Raw genomic sequence first — 25,658 nt, 5'->3', positions numbered from 1 at the left:
GGGAGACAACATGAAAAGGAAAAATATCCCTGATGTCCTTGAGGAGAGAGTGTTTCCTAAGCATTAATTTTAGAGAGAGGGAGAGAGAGAGATAAAGGGAGGGATGGAGGGAAGCAATTGTTATTAAGCTCTTTGCAGTATTATCTGTTAAGTGTACAGTACTTGAAACAACTCAAATGTCCAGAAAATGATAAGGAGAGGATTTTATAAATTTTGTGAGGGATTGCCATATAGTGGAAAGAGTGTGGATTTGAGTGAGGTGACTTCAAGTTATGGTCCTTCTTCTAACCTGGGTTAGGCAAATATCCTAACCCTAACTTGTATCCCAGGGAACTCTGTGGCTCCTTCCAGGGTTAAAGCTTTCTAATGCCGGGCGCCTGGGTGGCTCAGTCGTTAAGCGTCTCCCTTTGGCTCAGGTCATGATCCCAGGGTCCTGGGGTCGAGCCCCGCATCGGGCTCCCTGCTCAGTGGGAAGCCTGCTTCTCCCTCTCCCACTCCCTGGTGCTTGTGTTCCCTATCTCGATGTGTCTCTCTCTGTCAAAAAATAAATAAAAATCTTTTATATTATTTCAACAGAAAGTTTTCATTTATAGCATTGTTTATAGCACAGTCTTTTGGGTTGTCAAATTCTAACTCTGTTCATTCTCTGAGTATTTTTTGCAACCCTTTAAAAATTATGGTAACTAATAGATATGTAAACACTGTCTTGTTATCTTGTCTAATAAAAATTTGTGCCCCTTCCTCAAAAAAAAATCTTTAAAAAAAACTTTCTAATGCAATAAAATATTAAAACTTAAAACACTCTTCTGGGCGCCTGGGTGGCTCAGACGGCTAAGCATCTGCCTTCGGCTCAGGTCATGATCCCAGAGTCCTGGGATCAAGTCCCGCATCGGGCTCCCTGCTCAGCGGGGAGCCTGCTTCTCCCTCTGCCTCTCTCTCTCTCTCTCTCTCTCTCTCTCTCTCTCTCTCTCTGTCTCATGAATAAATAAATAAAATTTAAAAAAAAAAACACTTCTGATTTTAGCAAGTTTTCTGAATGGCATATCTCTTCATAGTGTGGGGGAGGGCAGCCAGCCCTTCTTGAAAGAGCAGAAATCTCCAAAAGCCAATAAACCATTATCCATTCTTTCAAGAAACACTTATTAAATGTGCAGGTACTAATCTAAACCAGGATTTTTTCCCCCTAAAATGATACCAGGGGCAAGTTAACTTCTTGGAGTGACTTTCTTTGGTCCACGTAAAATTGTATTGAGAGTTGAATTATATTTAGGGACCTCTAGTACAGGACATAGCATGCAATAGACTCTCAAGAAAATCTTGTTTCCTCCCTCTGGCATATAAAGGAACAACAAAATGAAAAAGCAGCAATAAGTTAGCTACACGTCTATCCTTGTATCGAGGGGCTGTTTGACACCACAACTGGCACAGTCAGTTTTCATTAGTGTGATACAAACCATAGTAAAATTGTATTTCAAAAAATATTATATATATATTATATAAGGAAGAAAAAAAGCAATTAACATTCCCTGGTCAATTTCATCCATAATAATTATGTAAGTTGGGTGCTGTCTATTCAGAGAACATCTCTTTAATGCGGATGAAAAGAGGATTCTAATGATGATGATGATGACGAAAACTAGCACTTATTAAATGCCTACTGTGTGCATCATTCCTTACACTTTGTGTATTTTGCCTGATTTTAACTGTATCATAGATGACATAATAGCTTAGAGTCCCCTGTTTGTTGCTGCATTTTACCATCTACTGCCATTTGATAGATTCTGTAGATGTACCAAGTCCATTCTTCATTCACTTTATAAAAACCAAGTTCTTATTTGTGTAATATGCTAAGCACTGTGATAAATCAAAGAATGAGTTAGGCAGAGATCTCCTGGGGCAGTTATCATCAAGCAGAAGAGATAAATTATGCACATAATAGAATGTAAAATAAAAAGTTCAGTATAAAAGAGATGGGTCATAAATGGCGGTGGGAATTCTGGGATGGTCATGGAAAGTTTCCTGCACACATGGAATTTGAAGTCCTCCTTCAAGGAGAGCAGGAATTTAGACATGGAGGTGTCAAAAAAATTTTTTTAAACTAAACTTTTAAGGACTTTATTTAGATGGATTATTGCAAAGAGGGGGACTATTGCTATAGGAGGAGGACTATTGCAATAGGGAGACCATTCTGAGTATAAGATCTGCAAACATCTCAGGATTTAGGCAAAAGAGTTTTTCTTTTATAGGGAGAAGAAAACAAAGCTAGCAAGGACAGGGTGTGGGGAAATGGTGAACAGGAGTGGCATGATGGGACAGCACATCAGAGAAAGTTCTACCCTGAGGCCAGCCTCTTCTGTGGAAAGCCTATTAAGGAATGGCTATATGCTGGCTCAGGATGAGGGTAGGTCAAAGTTGGGGGCCTGAAGGAAGAAGAGAATCTTACCGAAATTATGGCTAATAAGCATTTTGTTCTGGCTGATCAGTGGGGACAGCAGTTCAGCTAATCATTTATGAAGCAAAAACAGGAATTTGGAGGGTCTGTGTCTGGCCTTGTCATAGGTAAACAAAGCAACATCCATGAGTTTTATCCAAATTATAAGGGGAAGGGTGGATTTTTTACAGTAAGCTGTTGCCTGGAACAATAAAGGAGGGGGGGAGTTTCCTAAATTTTGCTGTTTTCTAGGATCACAGAGCTTGGGTAAAGTTCAACATTGTAAGGGGTATGGGAATAAAAAACCAGTGAGGACTCTCTAATGAATGAGATGTGCATGAGAAGAGTTTCATTTAGTCAGGATGTGAAGATTTTGAAAAAGAATTGCACTAATAATAATAGTAGCTTTCTGAGTGCCAGGCCCTGTTCTAAGCACCTTACATCAGTCAACTCGTTTAAATAATCCTTACAACCATCCAGTGACACAGGTACAATTATTCTCCCATTTTATATACAAGGAATTTGAACTCCTCAGAGGGTAAGTAACTTTGTCACACTGGTAGTAAGACGTACAACTGGGGCTGTAAGTCATAAAGCCCATGTCTCCCAGTAACTGGCCCAACCTCTTTTCATTCCTTCAAACTGTTCCTTTAACCCAGGGAGATAGGGGGCTTAAAACTGCTGGAACAAGGGAGAGGGGACATACAGTGATTTTCCACTTTCCAAAAACAATCAACTCAATGAATACATATGAGAGAAGTTGTGGGACACAGAAGAAAGAAGAACACAGAAAACTAGAAAATCTGAGTTTGGCTGTGGTGCACTGGCAATAGCAGCACCCAGGGGAACTGGACAAAAGAAAATGACAGTTAACAGGGAAGGTTCTGGATGCAGAGAATAAAAACCAAAAAACTCAACCAGTCAGGTCAGAAGCGGGGCCCACTGCTTTGTGTGGGAATGGGTCAACTTAATATTGTCATCTTTATAGGCCCAGATTTCCAGGCTTCGTTCCGCCATGAATGAGATTATGGCAGCCCTTAATATATGAGCGGTAGGTGGAAAATGCCTGCCACTTTAGTCCTTAAGAGCATCCCTGAGTTACAGTCAGCCATCCCCACTAGTATGATTTAGCCTTCTAGAGTTAAGGACAATTACTGAATCCAACAGGCATTCACCTCTCCTTCCCTTAACCAGCTACATTTATATTTATTTCTACTATTCACAACCACCATTGTTTTTCCTGATGATTATCTTGTGATTCAGTACATTCAGTCTAATGAACCAGAGTGTACATAATACATGGTTGAAAATTTTACTGAAAATATTGTTACCTATTTGACATGTAAAGAATTGAACTAAGTTCATCTAGAGAGCATAGTTTATGTAGCAATGCTGATTGCTACAACCAACAGAGATTTTATTGGAAATGTAAAGCAGTTAAACTCTCTTGAGTCCATTCTGTGCCTCTGGACCAATGGTAAGCATATTCACATCCTTACCTCTTTTCCTCTTCCCAGGAACCTATTAGTGGGGGATATGGTTTCTACTTTATGGATGAACAAATTGAAGTTAACAGAATTTAATCACTATGCCCAAGAGTTTGTACTTTAATCCTTAAAGTCCAGTTTTGGACCCAAACCTCCTTGATTTTAAAAATCTCCTAAACCTTTCCACTCTGAATTAGTCACTCACATTTTCAAGGCTGATCAATAACAGCTCTGCTACCTAATAGCTATGTGACCTTGGGGAAATTATTTAACTATGCTTTGACTTTGTTTCTTAATCTGAAAAGTGAGGGCAATCATATCTTCATCATAGGATCATTGTGAAGATTAAATCAATTAATATGTGTAAGGTATTTAAAAGACCTACATAGCCACTATTTTTTATGTTAGCTGTGGTTATTAAAGATAACGATTGAGATGACAATGAAACCATGCTCTCTTTCTTAAAAACTCAAAACAAATAGCCAAACTCAGTATCTCAGTATGACTTTGTGTGCTCCAGCAGTAGGATTGATTACATATGTGTATATATTCTTTGTCCTGCCATACTCTTCTAGCAGTTTAATCTAAGTAAAACTACAGAGAACTAGAAACATTAGTGTACTCAAAATTGAATTCACATGTAATTTTGGAAAACATCAATTGGGAAAACTCTTTTGTGTCTATCTTTAAACTTATCTGAGTTCCTAAAATAAAATTTGTATTTGATATAAGAGGACAGGATGGCATCTTTGACAACTGGGTTTTGGGAAACTTAAAAAAAAAAAAAAACAGGATTAAAAGAGCCAACATAATATTGAAGAGGAAGAACAAAACTAAAGGACTGATACTATAGGACTTCAGTATTTACTATAAACTACAGTAATCAAGACACTGGTGAAAGAACAAATAGATGAATGGAACAGAATAGAGATCCCAGAAATAGACCCAGATAAATAGAGTCAACTGATCTTTGACAAAGGAACAAAAGCCTATACAATGGAATAAAGTTAGTCCTTCCAACAGATGGTGTTGGAACAACTAGACATCCACAGGCAAAGATGAATCTACACATAAAACTTAAATCCTTCACAAAAATTAACTCAAAATGTATCACAAGCATATATGTAAAATGCAAAACTGTAAAACTCCTAGAGAATAACATTGGAGAAAACCTAGATGACCTTGGATTTGGTGATGACTTTTCAGCTAAAACACCAAAGGTATGATCCATGAAAACAAAGAATTGATAAGCTAGACATCATTAAAACTAAAAATTCTCCTCTGAGAAGAGTAATGTCAAAAGAATAAGAGGACAAGTCATAAATTCGGGGAAAATATTTGCAAAAGATGTATCTAACAAAGAAATGTTATCTGAAATATACAAAGAACTCCTAAAACTAAACAATAAGAAAACAAACAACCTGATTAAAAATGGGCCCAAGATTTTAATAGACATCTCACCAGAGAAGATGTACAGATGGCAAATAAGCATATGAAAAGATGTACCACATAAAAGTCATCAGAGAAATGCAAATTAAAAAGGATAGTGAGATACCACTACATATTTATCAGAATGGCCAAAATCTGGAACACTAACACCAGGTGCTGGCGAGGGTGTGGAGGCGCTGGACTTCTCACTGATTGCTGGTAGGATCAAATGCAAAATGGTAGAGCCACTTTGGAAGACAATTGATGATTTCTTACAAAACTAAACATACTTTTACCATATGACCCAGCAGTTGTGCTCCCTGGTATTTACCCAGAGGAGTTGAAAACTTTTGTCCGCATAAAAACCTGTACACAGATATTATACCAGCCTTATTCATAATTGCCAAAAATCAGAAGCAACCAAGACATCCTTCAGTAGGTGAATGGATAAATAAACTGTGGTACAGTCAGACAATGGAATATTATTCAGTTCTAGAAAGAAATGATCTATCAAGCCACAAAAAGACATGGAGGAAACTGAAATGCATATCAGTAAGTGAAAGAAGCCAGTCTGAAAAGGCTAAATACTGTATGATTCCATCTATATGACATTTTGGAAAAGGCAAAACTATGAAGACAGAAAAAAACAGTGGTTGCCAGGATTAAGGGTGGGGGAATGAGAGATGAATAGACAGAGCACAGGAGTTTTAGGGCAGTGAATATACTCTGCATGATACTATGTCATACATTTTCCAAACTCAGAATGTATTAACACCAAGTGAACCCTAAGGTACACTATGGACTTTGGGTGATTGTGATGTGTCAGTGTAGATTCATCAACTGTAACAAGTATGCAACTCTTGTGGGGGATGTTGATGATGGTGGGGGGGGGGTAGTCTGTGCATGTAGTGGGGAGGGAGATATAGGGAATCTCTGTACCTTCCCCTCAGTTTTGTTGTGAACCTAAAACTACTCTTAAAAAATACTCTTTTATAACAAAATAAATAAAGAATTTGCATATCATTGCCCTTGTATGAAGAATCAGGATTACTAAAATGTAAGAAACGTTTCCTCATATTTCCCATTTGTATGGAACATGGAGATGTTATCACTGCCTTGACTCACTTGCTCCCTATGGTGGTTGGGCTCCATGGAGCCTGAGCGGAGCCTGAGTTTTCTTGTCTAAAATATATGTTGATAGGTGTGAACTGGGATCAGAGATCCAAGAGGTCAACAAAGAATTAATAGGGAAAGGACTAAGGTACAAAAATAAGGTCCTTTCCTAGAAATTCAAGTCTAGAACGAAGTAAAATTTATTGGAGGTTGTGGTGTGTCTGAGTATTGGTAGTAGTGCTCACTTCCCTCAGGGCAGGCTTTAAGTAGGCCTTGGAGTTTGTGACAGTTTTATGCTCTGGGAAGTATGTGTTTGTAGATGATTCAAGCTGAGTTTAAAGGTTTGCAGCAGGGATTGCATAAAATATTGTGAAAATTGTATTGAAAATGATCTTAAATATTTTATTTTATTCTGAGTTCAGTTCAAGTGTAGAAATCTTCATAGTTATAAAGGTCTATAGTGAAACCTTTTTATCACTGCTCAGAACTGATTAGTCTATCATACACACACATATCCTCCCATCTCATTTGTCCATCAACAAGTCCTCAGTTATCCACTGTCAATTTTATAAATACACATGCATACACATACACACTCACACTCACACTCATGCATTCAGAATCCCAGACATAAGCCTTTATTGTTTTAAATTACTTTTACTTCTCAGAACGATGAAGATCATGCATCAGGTAGCCTGGCAGGTGTTTTGAAGCTCAGATTTGGCTATTTTCATCATTGATCTACGTTGGTAAGAAACAGATCTCAGAGAATTAAACATTTTAAATCTGAAAGACTAAACTAAATTCATTTAGAAGTTCCACTATGTCCTCTATGTAGCTATGACTTTCATCTCTTGCTGCCTTGAAGCTGAGCATAGAAGAGCAAATAGTGGCCTCTCTCCAGGCCAAACAGACTAGAAAAATGATCACACAAACAACTACTGATTTTTGCTTTGTTGAAAGGAAAATATTTCCATTCTAGACCACGAAAATGAGTAAAAATAATCTAAGACTCTTTAAGGACTATACTGATTTCTTCTGTATTTCTGAAACAAAGCAATAGTTAAGATACAATTTACACAAGCCCAGGCCTGAAGAAACTGGGTCCTATGTACTAACATCAGGGCATCTTTCTGCTGCCACCTCTCCTGCCGCAAAACTATTCTCCACATTGTGAAAACCAGATGCTTAAAAACCATCAGTAACTCACTCCACATTACTCAAAGGATAAAGTCCCAAATCCTTAGTTGGTTTTTGTCAACCCAGCAATCATTAGTCCTCGCTTACCTCACACTCCTCCCCCCACCATCATCCATCTGTTTGCTGTATTCTACTTTATCGTCCAGCCAAACTCAATTTTCTTGATCATACACCAAGGAGTATTCCTTCTGCCCAGATCGCTGTCCACCCTCACCATAGACATTCACTTGATCAACTTCAGTGCATTCTTCAGGTCTAATGTATACCTCCAGGTGAAGTCTTTCTTTAGTCCTCAAAATAAGTGGCTCCCCTTTTTGTGTTCTCATAGTGTCAAGGCACGTCTGTTTCACACACTTTTATAGTCATATATTTAAAGTAGTGTTTCTCAGATGTTCGGTGTGCATAGGAATTAAAAGGAGATCTTGTAAAAATGCAAATTCTGAGTCAGGGTGATGCCAGTGCTGCAGTCCCCAAAGCGTGTGCCGAGTAGCAAGGACGTAGAGTCTGTGTGCCTCTGTGGACCTGAGGACAGGATCCGCAGAGCCTGACACACGGCAGGCCCTGAATTCACAGCCACTGAATGAATTTCAAAAGCGATAGAATCTTGACAATATAACATTTTCATTTTAAAATACAAGCAGTGCTTACAAATAACCACTTGAGAAGAACTTTGTTAACTTCCTTCCCTCCTTCTGTATCTTGGTATTTCCATCTGTTCTTTCTGTCTCTTTGCCTCAAAGTTCACTGGTATCTGGAATTTCTACCCAATCCCTTCCTTTTCCTCTATTCCTTTTACACCCTGGAGGCATTTTCAATGATAGCACTTCTGAAAATAAAAAGCAAAGGAAGCCAGGGAAGAGAGATGAAGAAAAATGAACCTCTTTTCTCTTCTTCAGCTATCAGTTGAGTTACTTTCTTGTTTCTCCAAATCTAACCTCCTTGGACCTAATCAGACTATTTATCAAAGAATCCCAAACACATCCCTAGACTCCACTTTAGTGTTGTAATGCTCAAAACTGTTGTCTGTATGTTCCTCAGAAATGGAAATGAACCTTATATCAGTCATTTATTTACACAAAGACTTGTCTTTTAACATCTAAGTAAAGATTTGACTGTTTTTTAAGCCATATCTTTAAATGCATATTTGCCTAGGGCTTGGGGAGAGATACATGTAGTCATTTTGTTCCAAATATTTGTAGTTGGGTATATTGCGAACATGGAATAGTGAAAATACCACAAACTCCCTGTGGTTCCCTTACCACCCATATGCCCAGCCCTTGTCTCAAATACGAAAAATAAGAAATGTTAGAGAGCAGTCACTGTAGCAAAGGACGAAAGTGGTGAGAACATTTGATGAGATGATAATTCTCCTACCAGGTGGACAGCCTTTAAGGAGTGCAGGCACTGCTCTTCTCCATTAGGGGTAGATATGTTTCCAAGCAGACAGAAACCATCAAGGAAAACATTGTTTGGGGGAGATAATGTGTACTCAGAAACCTCAGACACCTGTGATTTTAGGAAACCACAGATTGACTTTTCTACTAGGACATACAAATCTTTGTTAGGCTTTAAGTGTATTTAATGTCCAAAGGAACAATTTATGGAAGGGTGATTGGTCTGGATTTCTATATTAAATTTATGGTATGACTTACAGAATGCTTGCTCGCTTGGTCTCTCTGTATGTGTATATATATATATACACACACACATAGATATATATGTATGTATATATATATATATAGTGTAGTCTGTATCTACATGATAAGTAAAATGTGTATTTGTATATATATCTAATTCATACCTTCCACATTTGCATCTCGTGTATGTATATGTATATGTATATACTCTATAATTTCATTTCTTGACAGCTAAGGCTTGAAAGAGATCAGAGGGGAAACTCTTGGTAAATGTGTAGATTTGCTCACTAACAAGATGTTAGACATATAAATTTTATACTAAAAATGCCATCCCCAAATATCAAGAAAATAGAACAATTATACTAGGGTATGGACTCTAGCAAATTAAAAGAAATATCTGCATGATCTATGTTTCTAATTATCTGACAGAGTGCTGTTAATAACTTTTCTGGAAGCCACAAACACAGCAGGAGCACTTAGTTATGATGCAGTCTTAAAATATACCACAATGCACTTTATCTGTGGCCTTCAAGATCACATTGGCAGCAGAACCTACCATAATGAACTGTCCTGAAGCCTTGAGATGCTGTTTTCAGCAATTTTGCATTTGAGTATTCAGATTTTACAGTGTGTGAAGTCTGACTGAATGTGCTTCGCCACTGTAACTTCAAAATATTCACATTTTCCTTTTCTCAATTTAAGACCATGTTGATAAAAAAAAAAACATATAGAATATTGCAAATAAATAGCTATCTATAGTGAGCTAAGAACTAGATAGAACCCCAAGATTTTTCAAGATATGCTAATGATTATTTTGTCCAGTAGACTTAATTTTGCTGCAGGACGCACATAAAAAAAGGTACTTCACACTCCCCATGGTTCTCAGTGGTGAACATACCAGCCCATAATTACCAGCACACAATTATTCAGTTATCTGCTTGCAATCAAGAAAATATCATTCCTTGTCTTTTGATATTTTGTTTCACATCATGTAAGCATATGTCTAAAACATTAATAAAATTATAAATTACACATTTGATGATCAAATAGGAGAAAATCTCTTAAACACTCACATTCTCTGCAATTTTCTTTCTTCTACAAATGTTACACCACTTTTGCTACTTTTATCTTAATTACAAAGAGTAGTTGGGGCACCTGGGTGGCTCAGTCGGTTAAGCATCCGACTTTTGGTTTCAGCTCAGGTCATGATCTCAGGGTCATGAGATCAAGCCCCAAGTCGGGCTCCCTGCTCAGTGTGGAACCTGCTTGAAATTCTCACTCCCTTTCCCTCTGCACCCACCCCCCGCCACACTCTCTCTCCCTCTTCAAAAAAAAAAAAAGAAAGAAAGAAAGAGTAGCACAGGGTTTGGTGGATAAGGAAAGAGAAGAAAAGGAAAAGTTAAGTCTTCCTAATAAGGAATATTATGCTGAATACTAACTACCACAACAAGTCGTCAGTCGTGGAAATTAGAAGGAGCCCCCTTAAATGTGCATATGCTATTTTTTAAGGTTTAAAATATTTTACTTCCAATTTTAATTCACCAATATCCATTGTCACTTTTTAAAAATTATAGAGTTTTTTACCCCTCAGGTTATATATATATAACAAGAACTTAACTGCTCTTTTTGGAGTCACTCTGGGGTGTTGCATTAATTTTAGCTGTAGGATAACAATAAAAAGTAATTTTAGAAAACCACAAGGTAACTTAGGGGCCTCATAAATGAAAGCACTTTTCAGAATGCTTATTGATGAAGACAGCCTTAATGTTCCCTCAGCTTGGTTAACTTTAGACAGATTTCTTCATCGTTATAGGCCCCTCACCTCCGTGTTCTTAGAGCTTTAACTTTAGAAAATTTGAAGTTTTCAATTCTTTCCTGCCCCTCTGAGGTATAAATCATCTCCCAGGCTCTTGCCAGTTTTACGTCTCAGACGTGTCTTTCTCAAAGACTTGAGAGCCTTCTCTTTGATATGTAATCATCAAGGAAACTAAGGTGCCCTCTTTCTAGTCTCTTTGTGGGAGTAGGAGTCTAACTTTGATAGATAAGTGTGTCAATTAGCAAACGCACATAGCCTAATCACATTGACCATTCCCCTCCCCCAATGTCCTCCAGTACTTTTCTACTAGCTCATCCCAGTGCTTAAAATCTCTCTCACCTTTTGTTTTGGTGGAGTTGAGTTCTGTCTCTCTCCCCTAATGCAATTGCCTTTCATAAATTCTTCCTTGCCTGTTTAATTCTGTCTGGTACAGTTTTTCTAGGACATCATTTAGACCTCAAGTTTACGGGAAAGGAATCTGGATCAATGTAAATAGATTTTTAAAGGATTTTAATGAATATTCTAAGACATAGAAATACCTTATCTACCTGCAATTACTAGGTCTTACCTTTTTAAGCCATACTACATTTTTGCCTACTTTTATCATTCATGGTGAAAATATTCATAAAAATGTAATAAGCCTTCTATTTTTTCTCAAAATAAAAAAATACTTTGTTTCTCAAAGTGAAAATACTTCTGGTGTGTGTGTGTGTGTGTGTGTGTGTGTGTGTGTGTGTGTGTGCATGCGTGTGTGATTAAACAAAACTGTGCATGTACAAAATTCAAATACTGGAAGCCATAGTTTAAAGCAAAGTGTTTCCCATCCTTTTTAGAAAGGTTCAGATTTTAACCAACCCCCCCATGAGATTTTAAAACCATAGATATGTGGTATATCTGTTTATATATGGTGGCTTTTAGAATGCCATAAACTATTGTAATAGCCAAGATTTGTTTGCCCCTCAGGAACTAATTTCTGCACTCATGGGATGATAGTACCCACTGAAAATGAATAGATTAAAGCACAAAATAAAAATCACCTAAAATCCCACACCACAGAGGTGACTACTATTTGCATTTAGACAAATATCCTTCCATGTATCTTGCTAACAATATTTTATATGCTTTCTTTTATCCATTCGTGTGCTTTAATAACATAACGTGGACATATTTCCATATTAATATAAGTAGACATCATCCTTTTCAAGTATATACCATAATTTATTTAATTAATTCAATTTCCTATGACATACCTTCTTTCTTTTTCTATTTTGTATTTTAAATAATGCTATGATGAATATCATGCCATATCATTTGCACATTTGATGTGATTTTTTTTGTGGCAGATTGCATATGATAACTTTATGTAGAAAAATATAAACACAAGGCAGCAAAAACATACACATGATACCAGGACGTCTAAATCAACCAAACTACTATAAAAGTATGTAAAGATAACTTATCCTTATAATGTATCCTAGATTTACAATATTCCTTTAATTTGGGTGTAATAAATTAGTTGGATGCAGAAAACAAGATTAGAATTATATGTATAATTTGCATTATATATATCGTAAGGAAATAGTAGATTTAAAGACAGAATATATTGTCTTGCTTATATGGTAAACTATTGCTCTACCGCTCCTCCTTCCAAAAAAATTACCCCAAATTGTTATTTGGGTGGGGGAACACATCTATCTATAACATCTATTTGTAAAATTTCAGACTTTATTTCTCTCTGTATGTAACCATGTGAAAATACACTGTCTATCAGGTAAGGTAAGTAATTTCTAATTTTCTAAGCTCACGGTTTTATGTGTATTCATATCTTCCATTTGCCAGTTTTAAACTTAAATATATACATTCATTTTGTGAAATTAAAATAACCCTTGGAGAAGATGTAAGCAACAGAATGCAAATGGGGAGTTCTTTTGTGCTTTTCTTGTGTAGTGTTTACTCACTTTTCACCTTGTTATCTACAAAACATGGAAGTGCCTGAGGTGATATCTTTAGAAATAATTTCTCAAAGCATAATTTCTGGATAAAAAGTCATGTCTATTTAATTTTTTAAATAAGATTTCCAAACTGTCTTCCAAAAAGTCTTTGCCAATTTATAGTCCTTCATATTTTGCAAGAGAAAACCTATTTACAACACTAGGTATTACCATTTTTTTTAATCTTGGCAAAACTTATAAAGACAAAGTGAACCCCCAATATTCTTTTAATTTTATATTATTTAATAACTAATTGGGTTGAGTTTTTTAGTGAGAATATTGACTATTTGTATTTTTTAAAGGTGTATTTATTTATTTGAGAGAGAGAGGGGTGGGGAGGAGAGGGTCAGAAGGAGAGGGAGGAGAGAAGCAGACTCCCCACTGAGCGGGGAGCCTGATGCAGGGCTCCATCTCATGACTGTGAGATTGTGACCTGAGCTGAAACCAAGAGTCTGACACTCAAGCAACTGAGCCACCCAGGCGCCCTGACTGTTTGTATTTTTAAAAGAAATTTCCCTTATCTTGTAATGTTCAGCAGTTTTTTTTTTTTCTTTTTTCTCTTTTTCATTCCTTATTAAACATATCGCCCAGGATATGATCATCTTGTGTAATAATTTAATGTATTTTTACAGTGGCAATTGTGGAAACTCTGTAGGGCTCTGTGCCATTCCATTTCACAAATGATTTTGCTTCCTTCTTTATTTACTTTTATATATAAATGAAGTTTATGACAACTGTAGATACATTAATGTATATGAGCTTATTATTCATATGTGTTATGATTCTTAAAATATATTTTATAATAATTTTATGCGGAGGTGTTTAGAAAAATGACATTTAAATAATTGCAGATCTTTCATTATCACAGGTAAGATAATTTTTTTATACTTAAGGAGAACTTGATCATTCTAATATATTTTTTTTATACTGAAACTTAGAGACTTCTCAATTCCCTTCACTCCTTAATCACTTTTTTCTGTATAGATTTTGAACTGATATATTTTATTTTTTTCATCTTTATCTCTTTATCTATATCATATTAATATGTACATTCCTGTGGTTCCAGTTAGGCTCATTTCACTTATTTTTAGGGGCTGGTCATGTGAAGCAATACCTGTTTTCATAGTGGGCATATTTTTTTTTAATTTTATTTTATTATGTTATGTTAATCACCATACATTACATCATTAGTTTTTGATGTAGTGTTCCATGATTCATTGTTTGTGTATAATATCCAGTGCTCCATTCAATACGTGCCCTCTTTAATACGAGATGATGTGGGCATATTTTTTTATGCCAACTATTGCCCATTTCTCCAAATTTATCCACGAGAATTGTTACCGATACAGTTTAATCCTCTATTCATGTAAATTCTGATGTTTCCCTAATATTTTGTATATGATAATCCATATCTAGAAAGAAAAATGAAAGTCAGTAATTGTGCTTTGGTTTTGATGACTCTTTTTTGAGAATTATCTATGTAATTCGATAGTTATTTCATTAAACCTTACAGGGAATGGAGTACTACTGCATGCTACACCATGGATAAACCTCAAAAACATCATGCTAAGTGAAAGAAGCAAGTCACGAAAGACCAGCTATTGTATGATACCATTTGTATGAAATATCCAAGACAGAAAATTGATTAGTGGTGGCCAGGAAATGGTGGGTGGGGGAAGATTTGAAAGGTACTCATTAATTATTATTTTAATTTATATGTTGGGTCCATGAGTGCATTTGGACTTTTACTCAGAATCACATAACATAAAATTCACTATTTTAAGCAGTTTAAAGTGTGTAATTTAGTGGATTTTAGTATACAGTAGTCCCCCTCTTATCCATGGGGGATATATTCCAATACCCTCAGGGGATGTGTAAAACTGTGGATAGTACCAAACCTATAAATACATACCTTTGATGAAGTTTAATTTATAAGTGAAGCATGGTATGAGACCAACAACAGTAACTAATAATAGAAAAGAACAATTATAATAGCAATACACTGTAATAAAGGAATGTGAATTATCTCTCAAAGTATCTTATTATACTGTACTCACCCTTCATCTTGTGATGATATGAGATGATGAAATGCCTACATGATGAGTTGAAGTGAGGTGACTGATATAAGCATTGTAATGGAGCATTGGGCTACTAGCGACCTTCTGACAATATGTCAGGAAAATCATCTGCTTCCAGAGCGCACTTGACCAGGGGTAACTGAGAACGTGGGTAATGGAGACCCCCAAAAGTGAAACAGCAGATAAATGGTTGGGAGGGGGGACTACTATATTCACAATGTCATGCAACTGTAATCATTGTCTAATTCCAGAACATATCCATTACTCCAAAAATAAACCCCATACCTCCCAATTCCACCCTACTCCTATTTTCTGTCAACCACTAATCTACTTCCTGCCTGTATGGATTTGCCTATTCAAATAGAATCGTACAAGAGGTGGTCTTTTGTGACTGCCTTCTTTCACTTAGCATGTTTTTAAGGTTCATCCTTGTTGTAGCATGTAGCAGTACTCCATTATTTTTATGGCTGAACAATATTCTATTGCAACAACATAATACGTATTGTTTATCCCTTCATCATTTGATGTACATTTGGGTTGTTTCTACTGTTTAGCTATTATGAATAATGCTTCTATGAACATTTGTGTATAAGTTTTTGCATGAACGTATTTTGAATTCATGTAGGTATATACCTAGTAGTGAAATTGCTGAGTCATAGGTAACTCTAACTTTTTAAGAAAGTACCAAACCGTTCTACACAACAGTTGTACCACTTTACATTCAAACAGTGCAAACCGTATGCTTACAGTATATGAGGGCTCCAGTTTTTCAACATCTTCACCAACTTGTTTTCTCTCTCTTTTTTTTTTTTTTTTAATTTTAGCCATCCTGGTGAGTGTAAAGTGGTATTGCATTCTTATTTTGTGCATTTGTTTTTAAATTGCTTGTTACAAGTGCATGTGTGGTTTTATAAATGGAATCACTAATATCAAAGTTATATGACCATCTTGATGCATGCTCTGTGTCTTGTGGCATACTACAATGAGTTGATTGTTCTGTATTATATTTACAAAAGAAAAACAACTTTGTTTTAAAGTTGAGGATGTGATTGTATGTACTAGGCTTTACTCTAAGTAACTTTTTACAGCTAATTATTTCAGAATCTGTCTTTATTGAATTTGCAAAAGTAACTTTAAAAGAATCGTGCTAATAGATTTCTGTGTTAATGGACTGGCCATTCTGGCTTTTCTACCTACTGTCTATAGTGCCCAGAAAAGGGGGCACTCTAAATCATGCTTATTTATAACCTTCCTTGACCTGAAATTCCATTAGTGGAAGGAAAAAAGTAGCTTCTCATTGAAAAATATATTTACAAAATACTAGTATATAAACCATCCTTTCAAGGTAAGTTAAACTCCTCTAGAAATTTCATTAACTCTATTAGACTGATAGTCATTAAAATAAATATATCTTCATGAAACATTTTGCTTCCCTGGAGGCAAGAGAATAAAAAAGATAAAACTAATGAGCGCTGTGAATTGTATAAGACTGTTGAATCACAGACCTGTACCTCTGAAACAAATAATACATTATATGTTAAAAAAAGAAGAAGAAGAAGAAGAAGATAGCAGGAGGGGAAGAATGAAGGGGGGGAAATCGGAGGGGGAGACGAACCATGAGAGACTATGGACTCTGAAAAACAAACTGAGGGTTCTAGAGGGGAGGGGGGTGGGGGGATGGGTTAGCCTGGTGATGGGTATTAAAGAGGGCACATACTGCATGGAGCACTGGGTGTTATACGCAAACAATGAATCATGGAACACTACATCAAAAACTAATGATGTAATGTATGGTGACTAACATAACATAATAAAAAAAAAAAACAATAGAGGGAAGGTGGGAGAAAGAAAATAACACTAGCAGGGGCGCCTGGGTGGCTCAGTCGTTAAGCGTCTGCCTTCGGCTCAGGTCATGATTCCAGGGTCCTGCGATCGAGTCCCACATCGGGCTCCCTGCTCCGCGGGAGGCCTGCTTCTCCCTCTCCAACTCCCCCTGCTTGTGTTCCCTCTCTCACTATCTCTCTCTCTGTCAAATAAATAAATAAAATCTTTAAAAAAGAAAAGAAAAGAAAAGAAAATAACACTAGCAGTATATAGGTTTTAGATTTTCCTTATTGATAAAAGCAATTTCTTTGATTTGGGTTTTATTATAAAGATTTTAATCTCTTTTCAAAAGTGTTGTTCAAAATGATTTAGCTTTAATAACAAAAATGAGACTCTTACAAGTATCTTCTTAGGAATTCTCATACTGGGACATTTGAAAAAGCTTTTATTTTACTAGGTACAATGATCTTGCATGCATTTTCATTCAAGTACCTAGGAAGCAGTTATGGGCAAACTAGTAATTGACAAAAGTTGTGAGGACTTCTGAGGTAAAAAATGTAAAAGAATCCAGACATCTTTACAAGAATTTGCATACCCCCCCTTTACTTACTCATTATGTGGAGACAAGACCGAGAAGGTGATGGACAGGAGCAGGAACCTCCCCTTCTGTTTGTTAAGTCCAGACAGAGAGCTATCTTCTAGGGTAAAAGATGGGTAAAATTGTTTAGTTCTGGTGAATGAAGACTTAAGCTCCTTGAAAGTGAAATTAAAATTTCCTGGAGTGAATGAGGGCAAAATCATGAATTAAAGAAAGTTAACAAAGGAAATATATAGACTACTCTATAAAAGCCCCAAATGAGATTGTAGATATTATATTACTATTTTAAGATACTGTGGTATTTAAAATTGCTTCTGTGTTTCACTATTTTAGTAAAATGTGTTATGTGTGTTGTATAATTATTAAAGATTCTTGCTCTCAATTCTTGGTATCTTTCATGATAGTGATTTGTACTGTGTAATTTGGGCAAAAATTTCTCCTAGCAGCAAGCAGAACGTTTCACAGTGAAATTTTAAGGTATATATAAATATATTAAAATTTGTATCTGAAACTGCAAAATTTTTAAGTAACGGCAAATATCAGAATTGTTTTTTTTTCTTTATTCTTTACTATATGAGCAGGCATTATTTTATCTGTGGGCCTTTTTTATAAATCCTGGGGTGCCTCCCCAGCCCCAAATCATAGCATCTTAAGTTTCACAAGTCTAGATTTAGTTATTTATTCAGTTAAGTTTAACAATACATAGTTATTAATCATTACTACTGAGACTGATTTATATGAAAATAATGCAAAATGAAGACACAGTTCCAATATGCACCAGTTTCCATTAGTACAGCACAATCATGTTATCTGCAGATAGGGACAGTTTTATTTCTTCCTTTCCCATCTATATGCACTGTATTGAATAAGAGTGGTGAGAGTGGACATTATTTCCTTGTTCCAGATTTTAGAAGGAAATCATTCAGTCAGTTCAGTCTTTCACCATTGAGTGTAATGCTTGCTGCAGGTTTTTTGTTTTTGTTTTTGTTTTGTTTTTTGTTTGTTTTTGCTGCAGGTTTTTATAGATGCTCATTATCAAGGTGAAGATACTCCTCTCTATCTCTCTATTCTTATTTTTCTAAAAGTTCTTGTCAAGAATGCATGTTGAGTTTTGTTAAATTATTTTTCTGCATCAGGTGATATGATCATGTGATTTTTTTCATTAGTTTGTTAATATAGTGCGTTACATTGACTAAGTTTTGAATATTGTACCATCCTTGAAGATAAACTCCATTGTATTGTGGTATAATTATTTTTATTTATTGCTGAATTCTATTTCCTAATATTGTGTTAGATATTTTTGTGTATATGTTCATAAGGGATATTTGATAAGGGATATCACATTAGTGCTAGCTTTATAAAATGAATGGAAAGTATTCCATCCTCTTCTATTTTGGAGAAGAAGTTGTATAGAGTTTGCGCTAATGCTTTTTTAAATGTTTGAAAGAATTCTCTAGTGAAATCATCTGGACATGAAGATTTCTTTTCCCCAGGTGCCCTCTTTTCTAAAAGAGTTTTAATTACGAATGCAGTTTCCTTAATAGTTATAGGACTATTAAAATTATCAATTTCACATTTGGTGAGTTGTGGCATTTTCTATTTTTTGAAGAATTGGTCCATTTCATTTAAGTTGCCAGATTAGTATATGTAGAATTGCTCATAGTATTCTTATTATCTTTTTGATGTTTTCAGGGTTTGTAGTAATTTTGATTGTTTCATTCTTGATATTAATAATTTCTGTCTTCTTTTTCATTGTCAGTCTTGCTAGAGGTTTGACAGTTTTATTGAGCTTTCCATAGAACATTGATTTTCTCAATTGCTTTTCTGTTTCAGTTTCATTGGTATTTGCCTTTGTCTTTATTGTGTTCTTTATTCAGCTTGCTTCGGGTTCATTTTTGGTATTTTTCTAGATTCTTCAGGCTGTAACTTATATTATTGATTTGAAATTTGTCCTCTTTTCTAACATAGTGCTTTCAGATTTCCTCTTAGCACTGGTTTGGCTTCATCCCATAAATTTTACAAGTTGTGTTTTCATTTTTACTTAGTTCAATGCATTTTTATGTTTTAATTTAAATTCCAGTTAGTTAACATACAGTGTGATAATAATTTCAGGTGTACAATATAGTGATTCAACACTTCCATACATCACTCTCTGCTCATCACAAAAAATTGCACTCCTAAATCCCCATCACCTATTTAACCCATCCCCCCACTACCTCCCCTCTGCTTCAGTGTATTTTTGATATTCATTGAGACTCCTTATTTGATCTATGGACTATTTAGTAGTGTATTGTGTAGTTTCCAAATGTTAGGAGATTTTCCTTTATCTTTCTGTTACTTGTTTTTAGGTTGTTTCCACAGTGGTCAGAGAACACACTTTGTATGATTTCAGTTCTTTTAAATTTGCTGAGGTTTGTTTTATGTTTCAAGATATGGTCAATCTTGGTATATGTCCATGGGAACTTAAAAAGAATAGGTTTTCTGATGCTTTGTGTGAATTATTCTATAAATGATGAGTGCATACCATTGATTGATGGTGCTCTACCAAGTCAGTAGATTTGAATCTCTAGTTCTTGAAGAATCTAGCCCTACAGTTGGTGCTTAGTAAGGGTCTGTTGGATTTCATAGACCTGCTGTACTAGTACCCTTATTCCTGTCATCTGTTTTCATTCTGCTAAAATTTCCAAGGCAAAGGCAAGTAGCTGAAAATGGCACCCTGCCATGGAATTTGATTAGGCAGGCTACAGTGATAATGCTGCCTAACAACCCAAAAGCACAGTTTGCCCCACCAATCATTTATTTCATTGTCAGAGGTCTACAGCTTGGCTGTATTTTAACTGATCTTGTCTGTTCTTGCCTGAGCGCTACTGAGTTATGCTGGATTCCAGGTTTTGGGACAGATTCAAGTCTATTCCTTATATATTAATTTTGAAATCCATGCTGAAGGAACATTAGCTATCTAGAGCATATTCTTTGCATGGCAAAGGGTGGAAGCTTCAGGAGAGTTGGTAGAAATGTGGAATACCTCTCAAAGTTTCAGCTAGTAATTAGGCACAGTGCCACTTCCATCTATCGTCTATTATCCAGAGGAAGTCATAGCAATGACTAAAGCAAATGCGTTAAAGGGATATACTCCCCCTACTCCAGTAGGAGGCACCTCAAAATCGTAGGGCAAAAGTCACAGATGAATAATTCTATTACAGTGTGGGAGTGAAGAATTGGAAGCAATGCTCCAAATACTTCTGACTTACTTTCTGAATCTGTATTACTTACTATTTTACACAGGGGTCAGGAAAATGAAAACCCTTCACATGAAAAGGTGGGGAATCTTTATTTGATTTATAAATTATAAGAGACATCCCCCCTTGACATACAATTAAGTCTTATACATTGTGTTTTGGAGAATTTGAAGACATAGCTTTAGTCAACTAACGAGAAAGTACTTCAGACTATATTTCATACTACCTCAAAGACAATGTATTTTTAAGTCCAGCCTATAGTCTCTTATTCTTTTGGTTTGGAACTATAGGTAGGTATTTGGTTGGGAGGATTTTTGGGGGGAATCCTTTGTAAGCTTGCACAACTAAGCTAGATACAGTGACTTAAAATAGAGTTCATCTGTATCAGTTTGACATGCGCGCGTGCGTGTGTGTGTGTGTGTGTGTGAGATAAAACATTTGCACTTGCCCTTTATTTTTGGAAACCTTCAAATTTTTTTATGAATTAGAAATTTACAGACTATTTGGTATCCTTCAGTTGGTCATCACAGAATCCTATAGGATAATACATGTTCAGAATTTTTCAGGTCACAATTTGAATTTTATTTGAAGAGACACAATTGTCATTAAAAATACAACAAAGAAAACTCCGGGGACAGAATGCTTAATTTAAATCCAGAACAGGCATGTAGCACCTATTTCATGTACTTGCAGAGTGACAAAGAGCTTTTCTTACCAGTGAAGAATAAAGGAAATGGTTTCTCACAGTCTGTTTGGGATACTAATTGATTGCAGTTGAGGTAGGAGTTTTAATGAAATGGACACTTGTTCTCCAGGAATTGATCTGGAACCACCAACAAGTTAACAGACTGTTGAACACATAACAAGCCAGTGATGATTTGTAATCAGTCCTTGTCAGATTGGTTTCAATTAAAACCTTTAACTCAGAAGACAGGGGCCACCTCATTATCAGTTTTCTTAGGTCAGATCAAGCAAAATTAAGAGTCATATTTAAAAAGTATTTGTGTTTGCAGACATTCGTGTGAATGACATTTAAAACACAATTACGAGAACAAAATAAAAGCAGCTGAATTAGAATTCAATTAGAGCCTTTCCAATATATGTCAAATAAAAAGGAACAAATTTCACTGGAAGATGAAGGAATGAAGGAAACATTTTAGAACATGCTTATTGCCCTTCGAATTTTATCAGTTGCAAGAAAAGGACATCATTGAAACATTGGTATTAAATAAACTTTGAAGTTGCTATTTTTTTCTTCTAATTTTCCCTTCCATAATGATTTCTGATTCTTTGTAATATACAAATAAACAAAATGTAAAGAGGTCAACACTGGATGTGAGTGTGTGCTGTTGCTGCAGTTGATATATTCTTATCTAGTGACGTCTGTGTCACAGCTCTCCTTTCTTCATCTTCTTTCACAGTTCATTTGCCTCCTCTCCTTTTTTCCTTCATGATTATCTGCTTTTACAGCTTTAACAATGACCTTGTATTTCCTTCAATGCCTTCTCTTCCAAAGAACAAATCCCATATGCCCAGCTACTTACTAGAAGGGTTTACTGGGACATCTCCATGTGGCCCCAATATCTCCCCTCTTTTATTTCTCATCTTCTGTGTACTATCCCCCTTCCTTCATATTAAACAACAAAAATCACTTCATCATCTCTTAATTTGCCATTAGTTAATTATTTTACTGATGTCAAAAGTCTCCATCATCTTTGATTCTTGCCTGTCCTTTAACTCCAAATCTCATTTGGTAGCAGACCCAACTGAGAAAGAGAAATTGACACCTGTGACTGGTTTCCAGAGTGTTAACATTTTATTATTAATTATCTTAATAGTCCTAATTCTTACCTGCTTCATAGTTGCACAGATCCCACCTGCTGATTCAAATACTTACTCCCTCATGCCTAAGCCAAAAATGGTATGTACGTGATATATGGTCCCTGGCAGACATTTCATTTGATCTTGACATTCTCTCCTGATGTTCCTCTATATGACTTCAAAATTCAGTAGTGTCTCAGAAAGTCGAAATCAGTACAGTATCATTGGCACAGTATGAAATCTGTCTGCAATCTTGGCCTACGTTATTGTATTACCATGTAGAACATTCTTCTTGTCTGCAGATAATTCCACTCTGCATATGTTATACAAACTTCCATCAGATAAATCTACCTGAAGCACACTTCTTGTGTCATTTTACCATTCCACATGAATGTAATCATCTGTATATGTTGGGATGCAGAAATGTTTGGGAAGTCCTGTTTAATGAATTGGCATGATTATTGCTTCATGAGTTGTGTCTCAGAACTCATTGTTGCTCATTTTGGAGGGTCTCCAGAGATATATTGGGAAGAACAGCTCTTTTTCTGAAAAACAGAACCCTCCTGCTCCTGTTTGGGGTGGAAATTTTCTTTGCTCTTGTTCTTCAGACAAATGATCCCACCCACTTACTTATACCCACAAAATTTGCAAATCTTCCAGTTAGCTGATGACATCCATCATTTTATTTTAGTGTGAGAATGGACTCTTTTCTTCATCTAGTCCTTGTCATTTCAGTGAGATTTCATTGAGAAAGAAAGATAAACAGATATTCTTAGTCCAGTATCTTACATACCTAACATTTTTATTTTGAAACAGTTTTCAACTTAGAAAAAACTTCCAAAAATAGCATAGAGAGTCCCTGTGTACCTTTTATCCACCTTCCCCAAATTTTAACAACTCACATAATTGTAGTAAAATTATCAAAATCAGGAAATTGACATTTATTCAATACCATTAATGAATCTACAGATTAGTCCTGTTTGGTAAAGTGTAATGTTTAACTATTAGTATATTGGCTATATTTATTCAAAGTTTCATTTCTACTTAATTTAAAACAAAGAGATATAGCACTTAGATGCAGTGGTTGATCTTAATGTTGATAAGTAAAACAATAAAAGACACTAATATAATTTTTTCGTTCTATTCCCATTTTCAAAAAAAATTTTACATGTTATGTTTCACTTATATAATTAATATTTATCTTCGTTCACTATTTGTATTACAGAGAATAACCTCTACCCTTATGTAATCAAACATCTTTGGGGCTTTGTTTTTGGCAACCTAAAGAGTAAGAACCCTTAGGAAAATCATACAGAAATCTGTGCAAAGGGATCAAAGTGTAATGTGTCTCATTCAAAGTTGGACCTGAGGCCTGGAAATTTGTTAGGAACTAAAGGTCTCTGTCTGTATGTCCATCTCTGTCTTTCTCTTTCAGTCTCAGTGGTCACAAGTTGTCTTACTCAATCCTCAAAAGGTTTTTTTTTTTCATTTCTCTGTATATATTTTGTGTTCTCTCTTGTTCAGACCTTTTCCTCTCCTTACAAATGGCCACGTAATGGCCACCATAGTCAAAATAGATTATCTTTCAGCTCTTTTATTCACCATAGCTTGAAAACTCCCCTTTGTGACTCAGTTTAAATCCAGATGAGAACTTTGCTGAATCCAACTTGTTTTAGGATGGGGTAGGGGGTGGAGTCAGGCCACAAGTTGGCTTGTGTATAGATGCTTCCTACCCCCTTATATCAAGTCCTTAACCCTTACTAAACCAAACTAACTGTATCATTTAGTCTTTGCTACATAACAACCAACCCCCAAAATACAACAATCATCTGCTCACAGTTCTGTGAGGTCATCGATTTGAGCTGAGCTCGGCTGGGATGGTTTGTCTCTGCTTTGTGTGAGGTCAGCTGGACTTATTGCTATGTCTGGGACCTCAGCTGAAGTGACTGAGCTTTTCTCCTTATGTGCTGCCTCATCTCCAAGAGGGCTAGCCCATCCTAATTCATATATTGACAGCAGGAGTCCCAGGAGCAGCGAGAGAGTGCAAGCACCAATACAAAGGTACTTTTCACGTCTGTCCTTCTGTCACTTTTGCTAATGTCTCATTGACCTAAACAAGTTATAAGGCCAAGCCCAGATACAAGACATGGATTTTACCTCATGTTAGAAGTTGTAGCATCACACTTTTAAAAAGGGATATCATGCAGAGATAAAAGAATTTATGGTCTTTTTCTCTCATACTCATCTCGGAAAATGGGGTGCGATGGTGTAGAACATAACATTTAAGGACAAAAGGGGATGTGAGCGCATATTTCCCCAGTCAGGTTTATGAATGGGCAGCTCCAGAATATGGTTAATATAGTGAAGTCAGAGGGTGCCATACTTCATTTATATTGATGCAGTTTGTTTTATTAATTATAATGATCTCAACAAAAGAGTCATGAAATAGTTTGGGAGAAGTATATAAGTAAAAAATGCACAATCTTTGTACAGTCAATCCTTTGGTTATAATCTAAGTAAGACTAGATAGCTCTGACTGAAAATCATGTTTCTTGATGCTATTCTGTAGTGCAGGCAAATTAAAGACGTGTTATACTTCCTGAGGTGAAAGAACCCACATAGAAAAAAACAAAAAGACAAAAACACCATCACAGTTAACACTGATTAGAGTTGGTACTGGCAAAAAAGATAATTTGTTCTAGCTTTCCTTTCTTTATAGTTGCCCTCGTGGGTTGAAACTGAAGCACATTTATTGGTTTAACTTGAAGTTTGCACTCTATGCTTTTATGGTGGGTAAACAGAAAGAGTAAATCCCCAGGAGCTAACGTATCACTGTATAAAAATAGACAATCCATTTATACCTAGTCACGTGAACCTCCGTTTTCTGGAATATTCTTGAGATATAAATGGTTAGAATTGGACACATCCATGAAACAGAGTTCACTGTGAGGTCAACAGGATGTTATACTTCTTTTTGCTCACTAAAAGGTATACC

At 35.9% G+C, this 25,658-nt stretch overlaps 1 protein-coding gene and 2 non-coding genes across 4 annotated transcripts in view; 1 reads left to right on the top strand and 2 right to left on the bottom strand.

Moving 5' to 3' along the window:
* The window catches only part of IL1RAPL1 (interleukin 1 receptor accessory protein like 1), a 1,364,983-nt gene that overhangs the window by 846,713 nt on the left and 492,612 nt on the right, over window positions 1-25,658 (top strand). The window lies entirely within an intron of this gene.
* LOC118534529 (small nucleolar RNA U2-30) lies at window positions 6,873-6,942 on the bottom strand. The gene has a single exon (XR_004916728.1). It is a non-coding gene; the product is annotated as a small nucleolar RNA U2-30 (small nucleolar RNA).
* LOC118534530 (small nucleolar RNA U2-19) lies at window positions 7,122-7,201 on the bottom strand. The gene has a single exon (XR_004916729.1). It is a non-coding gene; the product is annotated as a small nucleolar RNA U2-19 (small nucleolar RNA).

The sequence above is a fragment of the Halichoerus grypus genome, chromosome X (genome assembly GCF_964656455.1).
Source record: "Halichoerus grypus chromosome X, mHalGry1.hap1.1, whole genome shotgun sequence".
Taxonomy (NCBI): domain Eukaryota; kingdom Metazoa; phylum Chordata; class Mammalia; order Carnivora; family Phocidae; genus Halichoerus; species Halichoerus grypus.
This window is presented reverse-complemented; position numbering and strand designations above follow the sequence as displayed.